Source organism: Chiloscyllium plagiosum, chromosome 14 (assembly GCF_004010195.1).
Source record: "Chiloscyllium plagiosum isolate BGI_BamShark_2017 chromosome 14, ASM401019v2, whole genome shotgun sequence".
Lineage (NCBI taxonomy): Eukaryota > Metazoa > Chordata > Chondrichthyes > Orectolobiformes > Hemiscylliidae > Chiloscyllium > Chiloscyllium plagiosum.
In genome coordinates this window covers 79,025,111-79,032,860 of record NC_057723.1, presented here as the reverse complement: position 1 = coordinate 79,032,860, position 7,750 = coordinate 79,025,111, and positions in this window count along the sequence as shown.

The window sequence follows — 7,750 nt, the reverse complement described above, 5'->3', positions numbered from 1 at the left end:
TCTCTCCACCCTTCAGGCTCTCTGCCTTTATTCCTGATGAAGGCCCGAAACGTCGATTTTACTGCTCCTCGGATGCTGCCTGAACTGCTGTGCTCTTCCAGCACCACTAATCCAGAAACTGGAAAAGCACAGATAGTCAGGCAGCATCCGAGGAGCAGGAAAGTCAATGTGGTCTTTCTTTCAAGTAACCATATTGAATGGGAAAGCCGGCCAAATGTTCCTGTCTAAGTCAGTTTTATCAGAAACACTTTTACAGAATTGAAGGCCATTCAGACCATCATATCTGTACTAGCTGTCAGAGGGACCAAGTCAGACAGAAAATACAGAAACTTGAACATACTCACCGACAGGTTCAGGAACAGCTTCTTCCCTGCTGTCATTAGACTGATGAATGGACTCTCCAACTTCAAACAATGCTGATCGGCTAATGTTGATCTCCCACGAGGAGGTTGAACAGTTCATCAGCTTCACAAATACCTTCCAACCTGACCTCAAATTCATTTGGACCATCTCTGACACCTCCCTCCCCTTTCTGGACCTCTCCATCTCCATCTCTGGTGACCAATTAAACACAGGCATTTACTACAAACCCACCCACTCCCACAGCTACCTGGTCTACACCTCCCTCCATCCTGCCTCCTGTAAAAATGCTATCCCTTATTCCCAATTCTGCATCTGCTCCCGGGAGGATCAATTCCACCATAGAATATCCCAGATATTCACCTTCTTCAAAGACCGCAATTTTCCCTCCCACGTGGTCAACAATATCCTCCAGTGCATCTCCTCCACTTCCTGCTCTTCTGCCCTTGAACCCCACCCCTCCAATTGCAACAAGGACAGAACCCCCTGCCCTGGTCCTCACCTTCCACCCCACCAACCTCTAGATACATCAGACCATCCTCTGCCATTTCCGCCAACTACAAACAGACCCCATCACCAGGGATATAATTCCCTCCCTATCCCTATCTGTATTCCGGAAAGATCATTCCCTCATAACTCCCTTGTCAGATCCACACCCCCAACCAGCCCAAGACCCCTCCCGGCACCTTCCCCTGCCTCTGCAGGAATTGCAAAACCTGCCCCCACACTTCCCCCCTGACCTCCATCCAAGGCCCCAAAGGACCTTTCCACATCTGACAGAAATTTGCCTGTACTTCCACGTACATTATCTACTGTATCCGTTGCACCCAGTGTGGTCTCCTCTACATTGGGGAGACAGGACGACAACTTGCGAATCATTTCAGAGAACATCTCTGAGATATCCGCACCAACCAACCCCACTGCCACGTGGCTGAACACTTCAACTCCCCCTCCCACTCCACCAAGGGTATGCAGATCCTGGGCCTCCTCCATCACCAGAGAATAGGAGTTGGGACTAAATACTGGGGTTGTACAGGATGTTGGTGAGGCCTCTTCTGGATTACTCTGTCCAGTTCTGGCTGCCCAGTTACAGGAAGGATATTATTAAACTAGAAAGGGTTCAGAAGAGATTTACCAGTATGTTTGAGTTATAAGGAGAGGATGGATAGACTGAAACTTTTTTCACTGGACTTTAGGAGTGCCCTTATAGAGATTTATAAAATCATGAGGGGTATATATAAGATGAATGACAAGTGTCTTCCCCCTTGGAGGGTGGGGTTTAAAACTAGGCGGCATATTTTTAAGCTGAGAGGCGAAAGATTTAAAAAGTACATGATGGGTAACCTTTTTACACAGACAGTGTTTGGAATGAACTTCCAGAGTAAGTAGTGGATGCAGGTGTAGTTACAACTTTTAAAAGTTATTTGGATAAGCATCTAAATAGGAAAGATTTGGAAGGATATGGGCCAAACACAGGTAGGTGGGATTAGTTTAGCCTGGGAACATGGTCAGCATGGACTGGTTGGACCAAAGAGTCTGTTTCCGTGCTGTATGAATCTATGACTCATGTTGTAACTGTACCTGCATCTATTACTTCCTCTGGCATTTCATTCCACACATGCACCACCATCTGTGTTCACAAAGCTGCCCCTCAGGTCCTTCCCAAGTCTTTCCCCTCTCACCTTAAACCGTGCCCTCTAGGTTTGAACTCCCCTACCCTGGAGAACACAGCTTTGCTATTCACCCTATCCATGCTCCTCATGAATATAAACCTCTATAAGGTCACCCCTCAGCCTCTGACACTCCACTGAAAAGAAGCCCCAGCCTACCAATCCTCTGCTTATAACTCAAAGCCTCCAATCCCGGGAGCAACTTTGTATATAATGTATTTTGGAAGCGTCATTGCTGTAATTTGAAAAAAAAAACAGGCAACCGCTTGCTCACAACATATAGAAAGTAATGTGCTAGTACCAGGTAAGCTATTTTTGTGACTGTGGGATGAAATACAGGATACTGGTGAAAACTGCCCAGCTTCTCTTCCTGCTATCGCTGTGGCATCGGTCCGATCTGGTAATAAGGGGCCCTGCTTCTAGTCCCATTGGAAAGGCAGCACCCCTGCCCCTGCAGCGCCCCCTCAGCTCTGCACTGGCTGGTCAGCGGGGAATCTTGCGTTCAGGCCTGGGCGGGTCATTGACCGAGCTTGGTTGAGAATGTCTGGTTTAGCCATTGGAAGAGCAAGAACCCATGACACTTTGGACGCTGCTTTGTGTTCCAGTGACTGACCACATTCCAGTTTGGATTCCACTCAGGAGTCCGTCCTTTTGGCTAAAACTCAACTTCTCGCCTGGAGAGAATTCTCCGGTACTTCCAAAGTTTTTTTGTGCGTGAGGTGTGTCTGAGGGAATCGTCAGCCTGCTGTGTTACAATTCACCAGGGGGATGTGTTGCAGCCGGGGAGGGCACGGTCTAGCGGTATAGTCGCCCCAGGTAACGGTTCTGGGGACTTGGGTTCGAATCTTGACAGGGTAGGTGGGGGCATTTGAATTCAATAAATGTCTGAGATTAAGGATTTATTGAAGACCATGTTGGGGGCAAAACCTATCTGTTCACTCATGCCCTTTAGGGAGGGAAACAGCTATGCTTCCCTGGTCTGGCCTCCATGTGACTCCAGACCCACAGCGATGTGGTTGATTCTGAACCTGCCTCTGGGTAATTAGCTAGCGAGGCCCTCATCCCGTGAATGCTTTTTTTTAAAGAAACCCGGTGTTGGCTTGACGGTAGAATGAACAGCCGGAACGATGTCAATCCGATTCAGATTGAGGAAGCTGTGGTCTCAGGCTACCGATATTCAACTGAACCCACTTTGCAGCAATCCCAACGCTGTAGGCGCTCTCCCGCCACTCCCACAAACTCCGAATGACTTTACCCGGTCAACGGGACCAATTGCATTGGTACCCATAGGGCTGAAATAGTCTCTGTACACAGTGAACCCACACGCTGGTGTTCAGAGGATTAACAACAGAGAATCTGGCGAGGCGAAAGTGAGGACTGCAGATGATGGAGATTAGAGTCAAGGTTAGTGTGGTGCTGGAAAAGCACAGCACAACATCCCAGGAGCAGGAAAATCAACGTTTCAGCAATGATGAAGGGCTTTTGCCCGAAACGTCGATTCTTCTGCTCCTCGGATGCTGCCTGACCTGCTGTGTTTTTCCAGCACCACACTAATCTTGACTCAACTTGGCAGGGGGGCATCAAATCCAGTTACACAAACCTTTATAACTATTAGCATTGACTGCATTAACTTTCAGTAATGAGGAAACTGATAGCGTGCGATAAGCAAATCTTGGACCAGTCCTATCTTCGGAGAAGACTCTCAAATCTAGGCATTTTGCCCCTTTACGCTAATCTTACATGATAGCAGGAAAAAAAATCGATTTTACCTATGACTTCATCAGCCCTTTCACAATCGTTTCAGAACTCTGTCTCCACCATTTGCTCTATGGAAGATCCTGATTATTGTATCCTGTCGCCAAACTTATAGTATCACCAATAATCAGAGCTCTCGTGATTAGAAACACGTAATTAAAACTAATCAGAACTCAATGCAACAACTGCATTTTTAAAAGTACTGTCCTTTAAAGTTTAGTACAACATTTAAAAGGCATCTGGATGGGTATATGAATAGAAAGGGTTTAGAGGGATATGGGCCGGGTGCTGGCAGGTGGGATTGGATTAGTTTAGGATATCTGGTCAACATGGACCATTGGGCTGAAGGGTCTGTTTTCGTGCTGTACATCTTTATGACTCTAAGTCTGGCGTGTTCTTTTGTTTAAAAATAAAGCGTTTCGGTTTGTGTAATCTCAGATCTAAAGAAAATTTTAGATGTTCATGTCTTTCAAGCCGGTGAATAAGAAATTGTACAGCGAACACTGGAGAATCGAATTTGGTTACCAACTGGAGCTGGTGCTGCGCGAGCGAGGTGGGGGTTAGACCATGAATCGGGTGTATTTGTGAGGAATTCGATTATACCAACTCGATAGGAAATAAGTCTATGATGAAACACTAGCTGTGACATGCTTTTATTTTGATTCTAGCAGTTATTTTAACCAACACCTTTCACATGACGGTAAAAATTCGCAAGTTGTGCCAACAACAATATTTATAACAATGTAATTAGATTGAAAGGGTGTTGCTTGAATTCATATAGTGCCTTCTGACCTCTGAACTCTTCAAAGGGTACGATAAACAACCAATTACCTTCAATTACCAACTAACAATTTGTACGCAGCAAGCAGGTAATTCGATTTTTGTGAATGCCAGTTCATTAATAAATATAAATATTTGTACCTTGAATGATTCTAGAATTAATTTTCTGAAGTGTGATTTTTGTTTATTAATTTGCTGACACAGAGTTGCAAAGAAAGCTTCTAATGAAGCAAGTCTGTGTCAAGACAGATTAATTCTTAGACTGTGAGCCGACTTGAAGTGAAGCCGAACTGAACACGTTACCACATAATCCAGTTGCTATACCCAAACCTAAAGCGAAATAGTGACTTGCACATTTCACATTGTCGGTAGCCTGAATTAGTAATATTTTTTCAGGCTGCCAAGGATGGAATGCTCTGGCCGAGTGTTAGCAGTGAGAAGTACACCAGTGCACGGCAGATAGTGCAGGAACGGGCAGACTTTCTCCTGTGATCTCCTCTCAGAATCTAACAGCTCGTTGAATCCCTAATTAGTTGCCGTTCGCCCAGAGACTGTTCATTCGTTCTACATTGAAGAGTCGGGTTTTTTTGTTTCTGTGTGTAACCACTGCCCGCTGTTTAGAAAGTACTGGATATTCACTCTGTCCTGTCCGCCCCGCGTTAAAGCCCGCATTCTGATGGCCAGGTACCATTGATGAATCTCGCTTTCCTGTTCCCTTCGACGGACGCCGCAAAATGTTCAATGTAACTTCACCGCCTCCATTATTAATTTGCATTTTTGTCAATCTATATATTTTTAGAGACGGCTCTCTGATAATAGAATAACAGATAACCGACTAAACTGAAACAACACACGGATAGGTCGGGTGGCGATGTGTCACAGATATTATTGCATCCACATTAATAGCCTGAACTCTGGGTCTCAGTGAAATGTGGATCAGTTAAAGATTTAACACTGTAACCACCGGATATTGAACATTACAGGTGAACACACATCACAATCGGTTTCCAATCGAGGTCTGACTGATTTGCTCTTTATGCGGGGATTTTCAGATGGGATTTGAGTTAGACAGACAGCAGTCTGCTTTTCTACAAATTCAGACGCGAAATATTGCTTTACCTTTCCCATTTTATTCCTCCGTGCAGTGAACTTGGCTATGTATTCACATACCAATATCTACAACTGAAATCGACTGATTCTTATATTACTTTGCTGATCAAACAGAAGGCGGTTCGAATCCCAGAGAGAGAGAGAGAGAGAGACATCAGGATCAGAGTCGTAGGGTGTGTAAGGTGAACGAAAATGGATTCGCTGTTAAACAAAAAGAAAGACAAGCCCCTGAGGAAACGTTTCGCTCAGGAAAATACTTGCAGCTCTGTTTGATTGATTAGGAAGTGTAGTCAGTTGCAGTAACATTGTAACGCTAAGTATTAATCTGTGGAGAGCCAATGACATTTACCTGTAGTAACGTTGTACTAAGAAAAGAAATGCAGTTACCTGTCCAAATATTTGTGGAGAAAGTGCAGCAGCATTCCATTGAGAAAAGAAACCAATTCTAAGAATATATCCAGTAAATAAATGTTCTGTCCTGTTTCTATTCACACATTGTACTTTTATGTGAGAATCTGTAATATTAGATACCTCCTGACCTCTTCTTTGTTATTTCACATCTATATTCTCCATTAGCGTTAACTCCCCACCCCTCACTCTTGTGAAAATATCAGGAAAGAAATATGGTTTTATCCCGTGAGGTGAGCGGGCAGGAATCTAACGATGTCTCCGATACTCTTTCGTTTTCTGTACAAACATGAACAAATCTAGTCCCGACCAGGAATATTGCAGGGGCAAACAGCGGAAGTTAGTTAGAAATTGCAGGCGGTTGTAGGGGGCCGACGTTCCCAGGCAGTGAGTGCGGTCTCACATTCCAGCATCAAAGGAGTTTGTTCATTATCACGAGAGCCGATTAAAATCATTAATAGACCATTAATAAGTCAGTCAAATTGTACAGAAAAATTAAGAAAGGCCTTTCTGAATAGACAGGCAGTGAAACCCGCATGTTGAACTAATCGTGCAGTTTAACGCTGGGGGAATTTATATCTACAATTCTTATAAGTGGAGAAAGAATTCTTTATTTTCGTCATCTTTGAATTTTTTTTGGATCCTGGTAACTGAAAAGTGCAGCACACCTGTCTTTCTCCAGTAGGAGGAGGCAAAGGGTTAATTTTGTGTCTGTTTCTGTGAGTACAATGGCCCGGGGAGTTGTTGGGGTGAGCGCCACTGTTTCTCCAAGACTTTGTTGTTGCTGTTGTTGGGTTTACCTGTTTCTTACATCCGCGGGTGCTTATAGTGTCCTATTTTGGCCCCTTCCCACCTCGGTCCCGAAACCAACTTTTGTCTGAGTGAGATTCTGCAGCATCGCCTTCATAAGGCCAGCTCTGGTGTCACAGTCCCGGGGAAGGTAGCGAATGCAGGTGGGATAGGGAATGCGAGGGATCGGACACCAGAGTACGGGTAAACTCACCCACTATAAGGATAGTCATGATATGGAGATGCCGGTGTTGGACTGGGGTGTATAAAGTTAAGGAGCGCTCCGAAAGCTAGTGCTTCCAATTAAACCTGTTGGACGATAACCTGGTGTTGTGTGATTTTTAACTATATGGATGGGCAGCCAGAAAGATAGAGAGCTAGATTAGCAGGTCCACATACATAGGAACACAACCGATCGATTAATCGACATAGAGAGAGGCCGATATAGGTAGATAACGAAAGGGATGTATGCATGTTGTGTATTATATAAACAGGAGTTGGCAGAGTTTAATCGAGAAAAATTAGACAGATCAATAAATATGGCAAGACGGCAAATCTCTTTCCAGGTTGCTGTAAAGATGTTGTCCTGTGCAGACAGTTTCTCACGTCGACAAGAATGTTGAACTTATTTCAAAAGATGGAGGTTTTTAATCCTCAGAGTGCTGCAGCCTGTCATAAGCTGCAGAATGTGATGGTTCCATCAGGGCTTTTCTCCTCAATGATTACAGCCAGTTGTTGTTGTTGTTGGTTTGTATGTGTGCGTGTGGGTGAGAGAGAGTGTGTATGAGTCAGTGCGTGTGAGGGTGTGTATGTGTGAGAGGTTGTATGTGTGAGAGTGAGTCTGTGTGACAGTGTGTGTGTGTGAGAGAGAGATATGG